Here is an 18509-nt window from a genome sequence, read left to right on the forward strand (position 1 = left end):
ATAAGAGGGATTGCTCCATTAGGTTCAGAAGTTGCAATACGAGGGTCTGCTGCATCTAGTAGTACTTAGTCTCCAACCTTAAGTTGATTTGGTAAAACATTGAGGTCGTCATGGCGTGATTTTGGGCTATCGTGTGCTTTCGGTTTCTATGTCTGCCATTCATCTAGTTCCTCGATTTGTATCCTTCGTTCTTTATAGATGGGTCCTTTGTTGTTACTTAAGCAAGGCTCATGTATGCTTTTCGAACGTATTTCCTGCACAGAAGGTTGCACCACATGATCAGTATTAGTAGAATTTCGAGTTTGAATAGTGATGGTTTCATCACCCACACGAAGTGTGAGTTCACCTGTACCAACATCAATTATAGTTCTAGCAGTTGCTAAAAAGGGTCTTCCTAAAATTAAAGACACGTTACTATCCTCTTCTATGTCTAGCACAACAAAATCGATTGGGAATATAAATTTGTCAATTTTAATGAGTACATCTTCAATAATACCCCTAGGAAATCTAATTGTTTTATCTGCTAACTGAATACTCATCCCAGTTTGTTTGGGTTTCCCAAGACCTAGTTGTTTAAACATTTTGTAGGGCATGGCATTAATACTAGCCCCTAAATCAGCCAAAGCATTACTAACATCTAAGCTACCAATTAAACAAGGAATCGTAAAACTCCCTGGATCTTTCAATTTGTTGGCCAACTTATTCTGCAGAATGGCTAAGCAAACTGCATTCATCTCCACATGCGATACCTCATCCAACTTTCGCTTATTTGCTAAAAGCTCCTTTAAAAATTTAACTACGTTTGGCATCTATGAAAGAGCTTCGATAAATGGTAAGTTAATATGTAATTTTTTAATAGTTTAAGGAATTTACCAAATTGTTCATCTATGGGGTCTTTCCTTGTCACATTGGGGTATGGCATCTGTGGTTGGTACTCTTTACTTATCAATTTTTGACCACTGTGGACTACCTCACCTTTACCTTTACTTACCACAATTTCTTGCCTCGGTTCTGGTTCAGGTTCAACTAACCCTTTCTTATCTTGAACGGTAATCGTGTTGAGTTGTTCCCTTGGGTTAGATTCAGTGTTTACTCGGCAGGCTACCTTGTGGTCATTCAAAAATTAGTTTAGTGAGTTGTCCTATCTGAGTTTCGAGCCCTTGGATCGATGCTTGTTGATTCTTTAGTACTGTTTCGGTATTCTGAAAGTGAGTTTTTGACACCGAGATAAACTTTGTTAGCATATCCTCAAGGTTCGACTTCTTTTCCTGTTGGTAAGGTGGTTTTGAAAACCCGGAGGATGTTGTGGCCTTTGATTCCCTTGACCACTCCATGAGAAATTAGGATGGTTCCTCCAACCTGCATTATATGTGTTACTATATGGGTTATTTTGAGATCTAGAATAATTGTTACCCATGTATTGGACTTGTTCTTCCTTGATGCTAGGGTTGAAAGATTGATATTCTGTGTGTACTCCTCCTCTATTAGAATCGCACCTCATCACGGGATGTACCTGAGTAGAACGACATAAACCTTTAATCTTTTTATTTAAAAGTTCTGCCTGGTTAGATAGCATAGTAACTGCATCAAGGTTGAAAACACTGGCTGCTTTTGTTGGCTTTGTTCTCATGACTTGCCACTCATAGTTATTCAGTGACATCTCTTTAATAAATTCGTAAGCCACTTCAAGTGTTTTGTTATTGATAGTCCCACCAGTAGCTCTATCGATAAGTTGCCTTGTTGTGGGGTTCACACCGTTGTAAAACGTTTGAACCTGCAACCATAAAGGTAACCCATGGTGAGGGCACCTTCTTAATAGATCCTTGTATCTCTCCCATGCATCATAGAGCATTTCTAGATCCACCTTCACAAAAGGAAAGATATCATTCCTCAACTTAGCCATTTTAGCCTGCGGAAAATATTTAAGTAAAAATTTTTCAGTCATTTATTTCCAAGTAGTGATTGACCCTCGTGGTAACGAGTTCAACCACTGTTTAGCTTTGTTCCTCAACGAAAAGGGAAATAACCGAAGGTGAATGGCATCATCAGAAACGCCATTGATTTTAAACGAGTTGCAGAATTCTAAGAAATTCTCCAAATGAGTGTTTGGGTCCTCGCCCTGCAAACCATCGAACTGAACAAACTGTTGGATCATTGTGTTAGGTTTCAGTTCAAAATTATTTGCAGCAATAGTAGGCCTAACTATACTTGACTCAGTTACTGTTAAAGTAGGTTTAGCATAATCATACATAGTGCGTGGAGTAGGATTCTGATTTACTGGATCAGCAGTAATCGCAGGAGGTAGCGGATTTTCCTGATTTTTGGCCATCTCCTCTGTTGTGGTGGAAATATTGTCTTCTTGCTCTTCCTCTGTGCATCTTAAGCTTCACCTTATTTCTCTTCAGTTTCTGCGAGTTGTGCGATCGATCTCACTATGAAAAAGTAATGGTTCTGACAGATTCCTTCTAGTCATAAACTATAAAAACCTGCCAAAAGGAAGAAGAAAATTTAGTAACAAGAATCAAAATAAAATTTAAATTTTAATAAAATAAATGGCTAAAGTAATAAAAATTAGGTGTTTCTAATATCTTAGTTCCCTGGAAACGGCGGAAAAAACTTGATGTGATGTAAATCATGATAAGTTTTATAATTTATGAATGTCCGTTCTTGAAAACTAACTATTATCACGACAAAGGCAAGTGCACCTTATCGAACAGTAGTATAGCTTATGGCAAGACCGAGATGTCGAACCTAAAGGAACTAAAAGTACTAGTATTAACTTTCTTTTTATTATCTAGCCTAAAAATAAAGGGGTTTGTTTTATCTAAACTAATTACTAAACTAAGAATGCAAAGAAAGTAAATTGGGGAAATAAATTTTGGGAAAACTGAATGATTTGGACAATACCCAAGGGAAAAATCCACCTAAACTTCACTTTTTTTTTACTCTGAATCAGACGATTTATTCACTTGACTTGATCCGTAGAAATTCCTAAGTTATATTATTATCTCTCTCGAGACTAACAATATCTAACCCTAGGTTGATTAATTGAAATCTCTTTCAAATTAAAAACCCTAGTGTTGCATTAACTTGATCTATAGATTCTTTTATTAGGTTTCATCCTATTCCGACAAAATTATGTCACCCTATCTCTAGGCATGCAATCAACTCCACTTAATTATGTTAGATCTACTCTTAGACAGAGACTTTTGCTCCTCTGAATAAGCACATCAATACTTGAATCAATATCCTGGAATATTAAAGTAAGAATTAAGAACTCATAATTAAGAACAAGTCAAATATTTATCATATAATTAAGATAATAATAACAAGATCCTTCTTAGGGTTCATTCCCCTTAGGTATTGAGGGGATTTAGTAGATAAGTGTAAAAGAAAACATCTCAGAAGAATAACGATAACAAAACATAAAGAAAACCTAAAAATCTCTAGAGGAAATTGAAGGGAGATCTTCAGTCTTGAAGGAGAATCCAGCTTCTGAGATAGATCAATCAGCTTACTTCGAGTAATTCCTTGCCTCCTACTCATTGTGTGTCTTTTAGGTACCTCCTGGGGTGTTTATATAGGTTTTATAATGCTTTAAAACCCTCAAGAGTGGCCTTTTCCGAATAGGACTAGACTTGGGCTCGACAAGGACACGCCCGTGTGACATGCCCTTGTGCTATTGCTTCAAACCGTGTTAAAGTCTGTTGAATGGACACGGGCGTGTGAACTACCCGTGTGAGGAAGTCCAGGCTATGTTGATTTTCCACGTTGACCCATTTTCTCCGTTTTTGACCCGTTTCTCGCTTTTTTTACTCTCCTATGCTCACCTAAGTATAAAACATGAAATTAAAGGATTAGGAGCATCGAATTCACCAAATATAAGGATAATTCATTCAAAAATATGCTAATCATGGGATAAAAATATGTATAAATTACGGTTTATCAAAACCATTTAGAATATCGTTGGATACTCAAGATAGCTCACACATAGTGTGCTAAACTGTAATCTATCAGTCCCTGTACATATATGCTCATACAAGCTATGAATCGATATGCTCTCTCAAGCTAAAAATAAGTAAGCTCATATGAGCTGAGAATCGGTAAGCTCTCATGAGCTGCAAATTGGTAAGCTCATAAGAGCTGTGGTGTGTGTAACAGCCCGATTTTAGGCCTAGTCGAAATAGTGGCTTTGGGACCATAAATCCAACATGGAAAAACTTGTTTCTATTACATTTTCATGGTCTAAAATTTTATGGAATGATTTCGTGAAAATTTCATTCAAAAATTTTAACATTTGAGCATTCAATTTAGCAAAAAGGACTAAATTATAAAAAGTGCAAAAGTTGAATTCTACATGATAGAGGTGTCTAATTGTTATGAAATTTTTAATTGAAGGTCCTTAGATGGTAATTAGACCATTTGTTAAGTTAGTGGACAAAAATGGACATGAGGTAAGAGAAATTTCATGTTTTAAGTTAGGGGCATTTTGGTTATTTGGCTAATAAATTAATTAAAAATCAAACTAAAAGCCAATTTTTGCTCATCTTCTACCCTTGGCCAAAAATTTCAAAGGAGAACCATAGCTAAGGTTTGTTCATCTACCAAGCTGGATTGTAAGTCCGTTCTAGCCCCGTTTTTAATGATTTTTATGTTTTTGAGATCCTTGTAACCTAATCTAGCTATTTCAAGGGTTAATTTGAAACAAAATCAAAGTATAAAATTTTACCCATGAATAATATTTGTGCTTTTTGATGTCTAATGGTAGAAAATGTATGTTAGATGTAAGGTAAACAACTTTTGCTAGGTTATTTTTGATTAAAATGTCAAAAGGACCTATTTGTAAAAAGATTTCAAAATGTGTATAAAAGTGTGATTAGATGGAAAATGTGAGCTGTTATAAGCATGAAAGTGGTTCGGTTAGGCTCGGGTCTTGATGAAATTGAATAGATTTCATTTTACGACCTAGGGACTAAAATGTAAATATGTCAAAGTTTAAGGGCTGTAAGTTTTGGATTGAATTTAGTAATGTGATTAATAAATGAGTTGCCAAAGTATCCTTTAGTATTCCAAGTAGTTCAATGGGAAATGCAAATATAATTGTCAAAGTTGTGAAAGAATATGGTATGTTGTAAATTGATACAAGTATGTACATAAAACTCATGCTTAATTAGCTCGATATGTGATGAATCCCTCGGTAAGGTTGTGATGAGTAAGTTTGATTATGATATTATAATGACATTTATTTTAATTTACTTCAAGTTAATTGTATGTTAAATGTGAGTTTATAATGCTTATTATTTACATGGGAACTTACTAAGCTATATAGCTTACTTCCTTTCTTTTCTCTTGACTTATAGTGTCACCAAGCCAGCTCGGGGATTAGAGATTGTCAAATATTCAGTCACACTATCAACTTAATATTTTGGGTACCCATGATTTCAATATTTTGAGTTATGGCATGTATAGGGACTTGGTTATTTTGTTATGTGTCATAATTAATTTGGCCTAATGTGTTGGCCTATATTGGTTGATAATCCATTTTGTAAATGACCATATGAAATTGGCTAATATTGGTTTAAGTATTTATGCATATGATGAGGTTTTCATGAATGTGGAAGTTTGCATGATTGAAGTTGATAAGTATGTGATGCTTGTATGTGGTAAATGGTAGCATGTGAATGATGTGGATGTCTTGATTGTGTCTGAATTGGTTGAATATAATTGCTTAGATTGGTGTTATGTTTTGTTGTGTAGGTGTGTGCATGGAAGGATGACAAAATGGCTTGGTAAATAGCCTTGTTTTTGTTCACATGGGTAGACACACGGGCATGTGTCTCACACACGGCTTGCCTCATGGGCGTGTCTTCTGGTCGTGTGTCCCCTGCACCTTAATTGTTGCAAAATAGAAAGCTCAGAATTAAGCACACAAGTAGAGACACGAACGTGTGTCTCAGCCGTGTGGACGACACGACCTCAGGCACGGTCGTGTGAATCTACACCTATTTTATGAAAAATTATGAAAATTAAATCAACCATACGGCCTAAGCACACGGGCATGTACCTTAGCCGTGTAACTTCAATTTGTTCATGGATGACAAATAGAGAGTTACATGGGTTACGGACACGGGCGTGTGTGACCACACGGCCTGCCCACATGGGCGTGTGGCTCTGAAAACATGAAAAATTTTCAAAGTGTTATGAAATTTTCCAAAGCTCTCGGTTTAGTCCCAAATTGCTTCCAATGCATGTTTTCGGCCTTGTAGGCTCGTTTTAGCGATGATGTGAATGTAAATGAAAAGTTTTAAATTTGGAGGGAAATTTACGTCTCAGTTTTGTATGTCTACTTATGTTTAAATTCGATAATGCCTCGTACCCTGTACTGAGGTTAAATACGGGTAAGGGGTGTTACAGTGTGTCCGCAACACATGCAGGACATCAACCAAGTCAGTAACCCTAATGACATGTCATTCATATCTACAAATTCCTAAGGTTCAAACAGGACTCGATAATCATTATACGTCATCGGATATGCAATCGGTATTTATACATGGTAATTATACAAATCACATACATATAATTCAATTAAAACATATAAATACTCAATTTAATTACATGAACTTACCTCGACGAGTATACGCAGATACGGAGGCGATTAATCTGAGATTTTCTCTTTGCCTCGATTTAACTCCGTACGAGGTTTGACTGGATCTATAAGGACAAATTTAACTCAATTTAATATATTTATCAATCAAATTAGTCCAAAACATATTTTTAAAAAATTACTATCTTGCCTCTATACTTTTAATTTCTTTGCAATTTAGTCCTTAGGCTCGAAAAATGAAATTCATGCAATTTAACCCTTACTCATGTAACACCCCAAACACGGCCTAGAATCTGACGATGTCACATGGAATGGGATTTGAAACCGAATTTATCAAGTTAAAACCATTTCCGTTTATTATCTTCTATTTATCTCTCGTCAATTTCAAAATCATTCTCTCGGTAATTTGATTCGTTTAAAAACACATCCTGTAGCGGAAGCTTTTAAAACCGTGATATTTAAAGAAAATTGTTCGCATTTAGGGAAACATTTTTTTAATTAGACCGAGTTTTCGTTGTGTTTTGCAGTTTAAATGTCCATGAAAACAGTTAAAATCCAAAGTAAAGGCAAACAATCCAAAAGTCGAAATTATATAAAAAAATACCCCCAAAATAATAGGAATTAAAAACCTTAAATGGAATTAAATCAATTCAATAGTCATGTGGTCGCCGTTGAGTCCTTCGCCACAACGATCCGTCTAGGTCTGGGGGTTACCTGTACAGATAAACCAAATGGGGTGAGTTTACGTAAACTCGGTGTGTAATCCCCACAAAAGACATGCATATAGTCAAACAATAGTTATCAGACAAATACAGTCTGGGCCTAAGCCCATTACAGATTCAGGTGCAATTTAGGCCTTAGCCCATCCAAATACAGTTTCAGATATGAATTAGGGCCTTAGCCCATCTCAGATACACTATGCATACAGTAACAGAAATCAGTATCCTGCCCTCGAGCATCTACACACCATCTCCGACCATCCCTACACACCATGTGGGGTTTAAAACACCTACCCAGCCCTACACTTCAAGTTGTACCGAATGCGGCACATATCAGTAATATTGCAACTGAGCTGCCAGATAATAGGCATGAAATCCTTTCAGTACACTTCCTCCAAAAATCAATCATCCCACCCCAATACAGATGCAACTAAACATGCTCAATGTAGACATACTGAAATACATGCTTACATGCTAAAATTCAGTTATCAGTCATATATACAGATCAGTAAACATGCATAAGTTTCACATGCCAAATACATACATTGCATATTCAGATCACATGATTTAGGGTCTAAATAGTGTTTGTTGACTCTATAGTAGGTTCACAGTCGACTTGGGCGACCCGTGCAACCCTAGGAAACATTTTAGCTAAATGGGCCCACATGTGGTTTACCTGTGTGGGCCCATACACCTAGATTGGCCTTGGCCCGTGAGGATCACACGACCTGGCCCAAATATCACACGCCCGTGTTGCGTGTCCGTATGGGCCCACACGCTCAATTTGGTTTAGCCCATGTGGCCCTCACGGCCACACTTCAGCCACCACACGGCCGTGTGTTGTGCACAACCATGTCTTTGTCGACCATACGGCCGTGTTGTCACACACGGCCTACCACACGGGCGACCACACGCCCGTGTGACATCGACAGTTTGCATTTTCGACTTTTACTGAATCCCATTTTCTACTTTTTTGGGTACAAACCTGGTACGATTTCGATGCAAAACCACTCCCGAGCCACACAGCACCTAAAAATAGCAAAGGAACTCCTCGAATCAATTCTAAACCTCACACTTACCAAATGAAAGAAACCAAAAAAGATTTAATATAAGTGCTCAACACTTACCCTGCTACTAAGAATGGTTTCAATTATGTTCCGCGAGAGGAGAGTCCCAATATTCACGATTTACCACTGCCAAAACACAATATCAGTGCCAAGAAAAGCATTTAACAAGGCTATACTGATTTTAAAGATTACTCCCCACTTCGAGATAAATAATAGTCCTTACTTACCAAACTGATTTAAGAACCCAAAACCCGTAGCAGCAACAACTCACGAGGAAGAAAACATCAATTAATTAAAAAAATGGAATTGAAAGTGGAAAAATAAAATAAGGGGGAGAGAGAACGTCAGAGAAAAGAAGAAGTTTTCTTTTGGGAAACAAACAAAAAAATTCAATTTACCAAAGGCAGGGCTTGAACCTGGGACCTTTAAGACACTCCTAGAACACTTAACCACTAAAGGGGGCAGATATTTGTATCAAAAACTTACAGAAGCAAAATTATAAAATTTGGGGCATTACAACTCTACCCCTTAAAAGAAATTTTGGTCTCGAAATTTACCTGATTAGAATAGATGAAGATACTGCTGATGCATCGAGTCTTCAGATTCCCACGTGGCCTCCTTAGTGCTATGATTCTACCACGGCACCTTCACTAATGGAGTGGACTTCCTCCTCAGAACCCTAACATCTCGATCAAGGATCTGGACCGGCTCCTCCTCAAATGTCAAGTCTCGCCTGACCTCAATTTCCTCTACATGGACAATATGAGTAGGATCAGAGCAGTAACGCCTCAACATCAAGATGTGGAATACGTCATGAATATGGTCTAGCTCTGGAGGTAACTCCAACTGATAAATGACCGGTCTCACTCGCTTCAAAATTCGATAAGGACAAATAAACTTAGGGCCCAATTTGCCCTTGCGATCAAACCTCAGAACCTTATTCCATGGTGAGACCTTGAGAAACATGAAGTCCCCCATAGAATACTCAATCTCACGCCTCTTCAAATCTGCATAGGACTTTTGTCTATTAGAAGCCGCCTTCAGACGATCCCTAATTAGTTGAACCTTATCCTCAATCTCGAAAACCAACTTAAAACCCAACACTCGACGTTCACCCAGCTCAGTCCAACATAAAGGAGTACGACACTTGAGGCTATATAGAGCCTCGTAAGGTGCCATCTAAATACTCGACTGGAAACTAGTATTGTAGGCGAACTCGGCTAGTGGCAGGTAATCCTCCCAACTGCCTTGGAAATCAATCACACAGCTCCTAAGCATATCCTCTAATATCTGAATCACCCTCTCAGACTAACCATCAATCTGAGGATGGAATGCAATACTGAAGTCGATTCTTGAACTCAGAACCTCGTGCAACATTTTCCAAAATCGAGACATGAATCGAAGATCCCTATTAGAAATGATTGAGACCGGTACCCTATACAGTCTCACTATCTCAGAAATGTAGAGTTTCACCAACTTCTAAAGAGAATAGTCAGTCTTAACCGGAATGAAGTGCGTAGACTTGGTCAGTCGATCCATGATAACCCAAATAGAATCCTTTTTGTGGGTGTTAGAGGTAACCCACTAACAAAGTCCATCATTACTCGCTTCTACTTTCATAGCAGAATCTTAACCTGCTAGCATACCAGGCATCGTGCCACAAACTTGGTAACCTCTTGTTTAAATCTGACCACCAATACAATTTTTGAAGATCTCGGTACATCTTATTCCTACCGGGATGCATAACATAAGGGCTACTATGTGTCTCTCTCAGAATAAACTGCCTCATATCAATATCATTCAGTACATAAATCCGACCATGGAAACAGAGTACCCTATCATTATTCAGCCTAAAGTCCATAATGCTACCACTCTCAACCTGACGGAACCGAAGACCCAATGATTCATCCTCTAACTGCCTATCCTGAATTTGTTCCATCCAAATCGGTTTAACCTACAGCTCAGCCAACAAACTTCTATTTTCAAACAAACTAAGTCGAGCGAACATAGCTCTCAGATCAGTCATCGCCCTATGGCTTAACGCATTGGCCACCACATTGGCCTTGCCAGGATGGTACTCAATAGTACAGTCATAGTCCTTAAGCAGCTCAATCCATCTACGCTGCCTAAGATTCAACTCCTTCTGGGTCAGGAGGTACCTAAGGCTTTTGTGATCAGTGTAGATGATACACCTCTTACCGTATAGATAGTGCCTTCATATTTTCAAAGCAAAGACTATAGCGACCAATTCTAAATCATGCGTTGGATAGTTTGCCTTATTCGACTTGAGCTAATGAGACACATATGCCACAACCTTACCATCCTGCATCAGAACACAACTCAAACCCACATACGATGCGCCACTATAAACCACAAACTCCTTCCCAAGTTTATGCTGTATCAGAATAGGAGCCTCAGTCAAAACAATCTTGAGCTTCTCGAAGCTCTCCTGTTGCACATAAGTCCAGAAAAATGGAACACCCTTATGTAGTAGCTTAGTTAAGGCATTACAATCAGTGAGAAACCTTCCACAAACTACCGATAACAACCCACCAAACCCAAAAAATTATGGATTTCTGACACATTCTTAGGCTATTTCCAATCCAGTACGGCCTCGATCTTTCGAGAATCAACTCGAATCCCCTCAGCAGAAACCACTTAACCCAGAAAAGTCACTTCATGTAGCCAGAACTCACACTTGTTAAATTTAGCATATAGTTGCTTCTCACACAAAATCTGAAGCACAATTCTAAGATGCCTGTCATGCTCGCCTTCAGTCTTAGAGTATAAAAAATGTCATCGATGAAGACCACAATGAACTGATCTAGATAAGGCTGGCATACTCGGTTTATCAGATCTATAAATGCATCCGGAGCATTAGTTAAACCAAAAAGAATTACTAAAAACTCGTAATGTCCATAACGAGTCTTAAATGACTTCTTATGTACATCCACCTCCTTAACCCTCAACTGGTGATACCCAGAATGGAGATCGATCTTAGAGAACACAAAAGGCCCTCAGAACTGATCAAATAAGTCGTCAATCCTTAGAAGTGGATACTTGTTCTTAATGGTTAGCTTGTTCAACTGCAGATAGTTTATTCATATCCTCATGGTCCCATCTTTTTTTCTTAACGAACAGAACTGGTGCTCCCTACGGAGACACACTCGAATGGATGAAACCACATTCCAACAACTCCTGAAGTTGAGCCTTAAGCTCCATAAGCTCCTTCGGTGCTATTCCATAGGGGGTGGTAGACACCAAAGCTGTGCTAGGAAGAAGCTTAATCCCAAATTCCACTTCCCAATTCAGAGGTAAACCAGGTAGTTCCTCAGGAAAGATGTCTGAAAAATCCCTTACAGTTCTAATATCTTTTACAGAAGAGTCCCCAGAAACAGAAACACTAATATAGGCCAAGAACGCCTCACATCCCCTACGAATGAGTTTCTTAGCCACTAGTGTAGAGATCACATTAGCCAAATAATTTTAAGGTTCTCCAATCATGAATACCTCATTATCCTCCTCAATTCTCAAGATGACCCTCTTAGTCGTACAGTCTAGACTGACACGGTGCTTGATCAACTAGTCCATACCTATAATCAGGTTGAACACCCCAAATGGTAGCTCCATCGGATTAGCCAGAAATACTGACCCTTGAACTCTTAGCCGAACATCTCTATACAGTTTGCTAACTTGAACTAATTGTCTCAGTGGACTCAGTACAGTCACCTCACTAGAAGTACTCTCAACCAAAATCCCAAAGTTTCCTGACACGGTGCTAGCTACATAGGAATGTGTGTAACCTATTTCTATCAAAGCAAAATTAGGTACATTATAAATTAAGAATGTACCGATAATGACATCTAGAGCATCTCTGTCCTCTCGGCGATGATTAGTATAAACAAGAGTAGGCTACCTCACCTTAGTCTGTCTAGTACCTCTGCTAGGTGCACTCTGTCCACGACCCATATCATTACCACCCCTAGCCTGACCACAGCCCCTCAGTGGCTGCTGAACTACCCTCTGTGGCTGTGTAGTACCAGAACCTGAAGCTTATACCTGATTGGCCCTTAGCAGACACTCCCGAATAAGGTGCTCTAATGACCTATACCTCAAACACACCTTAGTTCTCCTCTAACACTCATCTTGATGGCATCTACCACAATCTCCATACGACTACAATCCAGTAAGAGCAACAGGGGGCCTAGCTCTAATCGACCCCTTAGTCCTGACCTTTTTCTTAGGCCTCTGTACTGAACTCGAGAGATTCGAATCCCTCCTGTTCTTACCCCTCTCACGATCTTTGTTTTGGCACTCAGCGCGCTTAATCTCTTCGGCGATCTTCGCCTTCTTTACTAGAACGGAGAACTCTCGCTCCCTCTGCGGAGCTATCAACACCCTTAGATTACCTCTAAGGCTGTCCTTAAAATGGACACATCTCTCATATTCAGATGTCACCATACCTCGTGCATAGCGATTCAGTCTCAAGAATTTGTCCTCATATTCGGCCACTGATCGGTCTCCCTAAGTGAGGTTCAAAAACTCACACCTACGAGCATCGATGTAACTTGTTCCCATATGCTTCCCTTGGAACGTAAACTTAAAGAGCTCCCAAGATAGACGATCAGGTTGAGTGCCCTTCTTAACAGTCAGCCACCACTAATAGGCCTCATCTTGAATCAATGAGATTACACCCTTCAATTTTTGCTGAGGGGTACAGTCTAAATCATCCATTATCCTCTCAGTAGCCTCCATCTAGTACTCAACCATATTAGGGGCGACTCTAGTAACACCTCTAAAAAGTTTAGATCCATTGGACCGGAGTCTTTTCGTAACCGACCCTCGGCCCTCAGATCCAGTGTTGGGCCCAACGACCCTCTCCAGTATCCTTAACATAGCCTGAGACAATACGTCGTCCACAGCCATGCGATCTTGAGACCTAGTCTCAGTAGCAGGTAATACGGGCGTCTCACTCGTATCTAGGTTCGGCATGCTGCCTAGAGAAGAGGATTCAGCTTGAACCTCTCCACAGCCTCTACCAGTACCACGTCCATAGATACCACGTGCACTCATGTCTATTCGGATTTATCTGTATTATGAATTTTATGAATCAGTTACAGTTTCAGTATTTATTAATAGATGTTTTATGTAAAGCAATATCAAAATTTCAAAGTTTGGTTTCGCAAGTACAGTCTCTATCAATTTCAGTTTCACTAGAGTTTCAGTATACACTAACTAGAGTGTTTTCAAAACAAACCATCTATAATACCATAACAGTTTATTAAAATGCTTACAGGATCGATGCTAGAGACTCGATGTACCACATTATCAGTTAAATTATTTCAAATTATTTAAAAATCAGTTCTTGAAAACCAAGTTTAAAACACAAAATTCACAGTCGAGTTTTGCAACCTGGCTTTGATACCACTAAATGTAACACCCCAAACCCAGCCTAGACATTATGGCTGAATCTGGCAATGTCACATAGAATCGAATTTGAAACCGAATTTATCAAGTTAAAATTGTTTCCGTTTATTATATTCTATTTATCACTCGTTAATTTTAAAATCATTCTTTCGTTAATTTGATTCGTTTAAAAACACATTTTGTAGCGGAAGCTTTTAAAACTGTGATATTTAAAGAAAATCATTCGCGTTTAGGAAAATGTTGTTTTTAATTAAACCGAGTTTTCATTGTGTTTTGCAGTTTAAATGTCCATGTAAATAGTTAAAATCCAAAGTAACGACAAATAGTCTAAAAGTCCAAATTACATCAAAAAATGCCCTAAAAATAATAAGAATTAAAAACCTTAAATGGAATTAAATCAGTTCAATAGTCATGTGCTCACTGTTGAGTCCTCCACCGCACCAATCCATTTAGGTCTGGGGGTTACCTGTACAGATAAACAAAAATGGGTGAGTTTACGTAAACTCAGTGTGTAATCCCCACAGAAGATATGCATAGAGTCAAACAACAGTTATAATCAAATGCAGTCTGGGCCTAAACCCATTACAGATTCAGATGCAGTTTAGGCCTTAGCCCATCCAGATATAGTTTCAGATATAAGCCGTTAGCCCATCTCAGATACAGTATGCATACAGTAACAGAAATCAGTACCCTACCCGCCAGCCTCTACACATCATCTCCAACCATTCCTACACACCATGTGAGGTTTAAAACACCCATCCAGCCCTACACTCCAAGTTGTACCGAATGCGGCACATACAGTAATATTACAGCTGAGCTGCCAGATAATAGGCATGAAAGCCTTTCAGTACACTTCCTCCAAAAATCAATTATCCCACCCCAATGCAGATGCAACTAAACATGCTCAATGCAGACAATTTGAAATAAATGCGTACATGCTAAAATTCAGTTATCAGTTATACATACAGATCAGTAAACACTAGCTCTCGTTTCAATGCTAATGCCATTTCCTAGACATGGTCTTACAATGGCTCTCATAATGTGGCCGATGCATGTCCCAGACATGTCTTACACTAGCGCACAAATGACCCAAATATCATGGCGTGAATATCTGATTTGTTCATAAGGTTCTTACAAGAGTTCTACTATCTCAAAAATCACCATTCATAATCATTTCCACAAACAAGCAATTTATGCTATATCAATTCAAACACATATAATAACAATGTAGTTGTATTATTTACATACAACTTACCTCGGTTACAAAATATGGTGTCAAGTCGGTCTAATCAATTTGCTTGGCTTTCCCCCGATCTAAGTTTGAAGTTTGAATTTCTTAATCTATAATAACAAAAATTCACAAATTTAATTACTTTATCAATCTAGGCACTTAATAATCTATACTTGGGCAAAATGACTATTTTGCCCTTAGGCTTTTGCAAAATGACCATTTTGCCCCTAGGTCCGAAAATCGATTTTTATCAAATTTTCTCCTATCAAAAGCCTAGCCAAACCTTTAATACTCTTATAGCAATCCAAAATTTCCACTATCTTGCCCATTTATCAACAAATTTCCAACTTATGCCAAATAGTCCCTATTAGGGTTTTCATGAGGAAACCCTTCACAAAAGTTGTTCATTACACATCTAATACTCATATTCTTCCCTAAAATTTAAGAAAACTACACATATGATTTCATGGAAAAACCTTAAACTCTCCACCATTTTGCAAAATAGTCAACTTAATAGAAAGCTTATGCTTCAAGGGCTCCAAAAATTTAAAAATCATCAACAAAAAGTATGTAAATCACTTACTTACAAGAGGAACAAGTTGTTGAAATTTTTGAAGCTCAAAACCCTTAAAAATGGCTAAAAAATCAATGGTAGTGAAGAAGATGAGAATGTGATATCATCTTTTTCTTATTTTATTTCAATTTTAGTCAATTTAGCCACAAAACCCACCAAACTTGGACTTTTTGACCAAATTGCTTACTATGGCTGGCCATGCACTATCTTAGGGTCTAATTGTCTTTTAAAGACCTCCAATTTAGGTTCTCTAGCTCTTTGGCACCTTTAGCTATTAAAATAGGACTTTTGCACTTTATGCGATTTAGTCCTTTTTCTAAATTAAGCCTTCAAATGCTAAAATTACTACATCAAATTTTTCATACACCCTCATAATCATGCTATAATCCCAAAAAAAATAATAAAATAATTTTCTTGACTTCGAATTTGTGGTCTCAAAACCATTTTTTGACTAGGCCCAAAATCGGGTTGTTACAATTTTTGAGCCAAAACTCGGCTCTCTCGGGATCATCATCTACATTAGCTCTGAAATCCTCGGCCCCATGCTTCCAAATTTTATCAACCGAGGGCTTATTCATTCTTACAAAGTCCATACCTTATGGTGCTACGGGAACCGGTTGAGGAATAGGTGGGGTGGAGGAGGTTGGGCATTCGGATTTGTTTGAACAAATTTCGTACACCATTCGTTCATTATATGGAGAAAGGCTTCCCTGCCTCATTCTCCTTGACTCATCATAGGGGGTCTACTATCAGACGGCGCTACCCCTTGAGCAAGAGCTGGTGCATTACTTTCAACTTCATCAGCCTCAGCTCGATTGGGATCCATTTCTATATGAAGACAAAATTTACAATTGTCAGGAGTCATCACACTATCACAATTCATTTATAGGATGTATAGCTAGACTCTTACACACGCTATGTTAGTCTGAGAATCAACTAAATTGTAGTTCTGATACCACTAAATGTAACACCCCTTACCCATATTCGACACTGGAACAGGGTAGGAGGCATTATCGTACTTAAACACAAACAAACATTCAAATTGAGACTTGAATTTCCACCCAAATTTACAACTTTTCGCATACATTCATATCGTCCCTAATGTGGGCCTACAAGGCCCAAAACATACATTGGAAGTGGTCCAGGACTAAACAGAGAAATTTCAAAAATTTTTAAAACATTTAAAAAAATTTTCATCAAAACAGAGGTCACACGCCCGTGTGGCTTTGGGACATGCCTGTGTTGGCATGTTGTGTGGTCACACACGCCTGTGTCCCTAACTCAAGTAACTCTCTATTTATGACATCATCAACATTTAAAAGTCACATGACCAAGTCACACGCCCGTGTGCTTAGGCCGTGTGGGAGATTTAATTTTCATAATTTTTCATAAAATAGGTGCAGACATCACATGCCCTGGGCACATGCCCATGTACCTGGGCCGTGTCCTTCACACGGCTGAGACACACGGCATTGTCTCTACCCGTGTGGCAAATGTGAAGCTAAAATTCGAGATGTAGGGGACACGCGATCGGATCACACACCCATAGGACTAGCCATGTGTCACACACGGCCTAGACGCACGCCCGTGTGTCTACCTATATGAACAAAAATAAGGCTATTTACCAAGCCATTTTGCCACGTTTACTTGCACCAACCTACATAACAACAAGAAACATCAATCCAAGCATATACAAACAACCAATTCAACCACAACCAATCATCCACACATCAGTTACATGCTTTTTCTATCACATACAACATCTCATACTTATCATCTCAAACCATGCAAAATCCATATCCATGAAAGACATCATCATATGTTTATATATTTAGCCAAATTTTAGCTAATATCAAATGGCCATTTACAAAATGAATAACCAATCATTGAAGCCAACACATTTGGCTAAATCAATTATGATAAATAACAAAATGACCAAGCCCCTATACATGCCATAACACAAGATATTAAAGTCATTGATACCCAAAATGTTAAGCTGATAGCGTGAATGGATCTCTGACAGTCTTTGATCCCCGAGCTCGCTTGGTGACACTATAAGACAATGTAAAAATAAAAGGGAGTAACCTATAAAGCTTAGTAAGTTCCTATACAAACAATAGGCATCATACACACTTTAGCATAAATTTAACATGAAGTAAATTAACATAAATATCATTGTAAAATTTCATAATCAAACTTAACATAGATGTCATTAAAACCTTAACTTCATAACTTATTCAATCATACCACACCGAGGGTTCATCGCATATTGAGCTCATTAAACATGGGTTTTATGAACATACCTATACCAACTTGCAACTTACCATAATCTTTCACAACATACCATAGTCTTTCACAACTTAAACATTGTCGTTAAGTTTCCCATTAAACCACTTGGAATACTAAAGAATACTTGGGGAATCTCACACACATAGTGCCATACCAATGCCATATTCCAGATATGGTCTTACATGGGATCTCATATCGATGCCATTAGCCTAACTATGGTCTTACACAAAATCTCATAACGACGCATATCCTAGATATGGTCTTACACGTAATCCCAACTAGCCCTAATGTCATGACATTTGTATCCTAACTATTCCTAAGGTTCAACCGGGATTTTCTCGCTTCTCGAACTTTTTCGAATTCATTCAAAGAGTAGATCACAATTCATGCAATAATAACACAATTAAGGCATAAATAATAATGCATTATTTACATACAAACTTACCTCGGTACAAAAACAGTAGAAAAGGATCTAATCGTCAAACACCTTATTCTTTTCCCGATCAAGGTTTGAACTTCATTTTTCTTGATCTATAATAGAAAATTTAACTTATTTAATATTCACATTACTCAAATCAGTCTAAATATCACATTATGG

At 38.2% G+C, this 18509-nt stretch overlaps 1 non-coding gene across 1 annotated transcript; it reads left to right on the forward strand.

Moving 5' to 3' along the window:
- The first annotated feature begins 1790 nt into the window (after positions 1 to 1790).
- LOC121207433 (small nucleolar RNA R71) lies at positions 1791 to 1897 on the forward strand. The gene has a single exon (XR_005902523.1). It is a non-coding gene; the product is annotated as a small nucleolar RNA R71 (small nucleolar RNA).
- The last annotated feature ends 16612 nt before the right edge of the window (positions 1898 to 18509 follow it).

The sequence above is a fragment of the Gossypium hirsutum genome, chromosome A09, assembly GCF_007990345.1.
Source record: "Gossypium hirsutum isolate 1008001.06 chromosome A09, Gossypium_hirsutum_v2.1, whole genome shotgun sequence".
Lineage (NCBI taxonomy): Eukaryota > Viridiplantae > Streptophyta > Magnoliopsida > Malvales > Malvaceae > Gossypium > Gossypium hirsutum.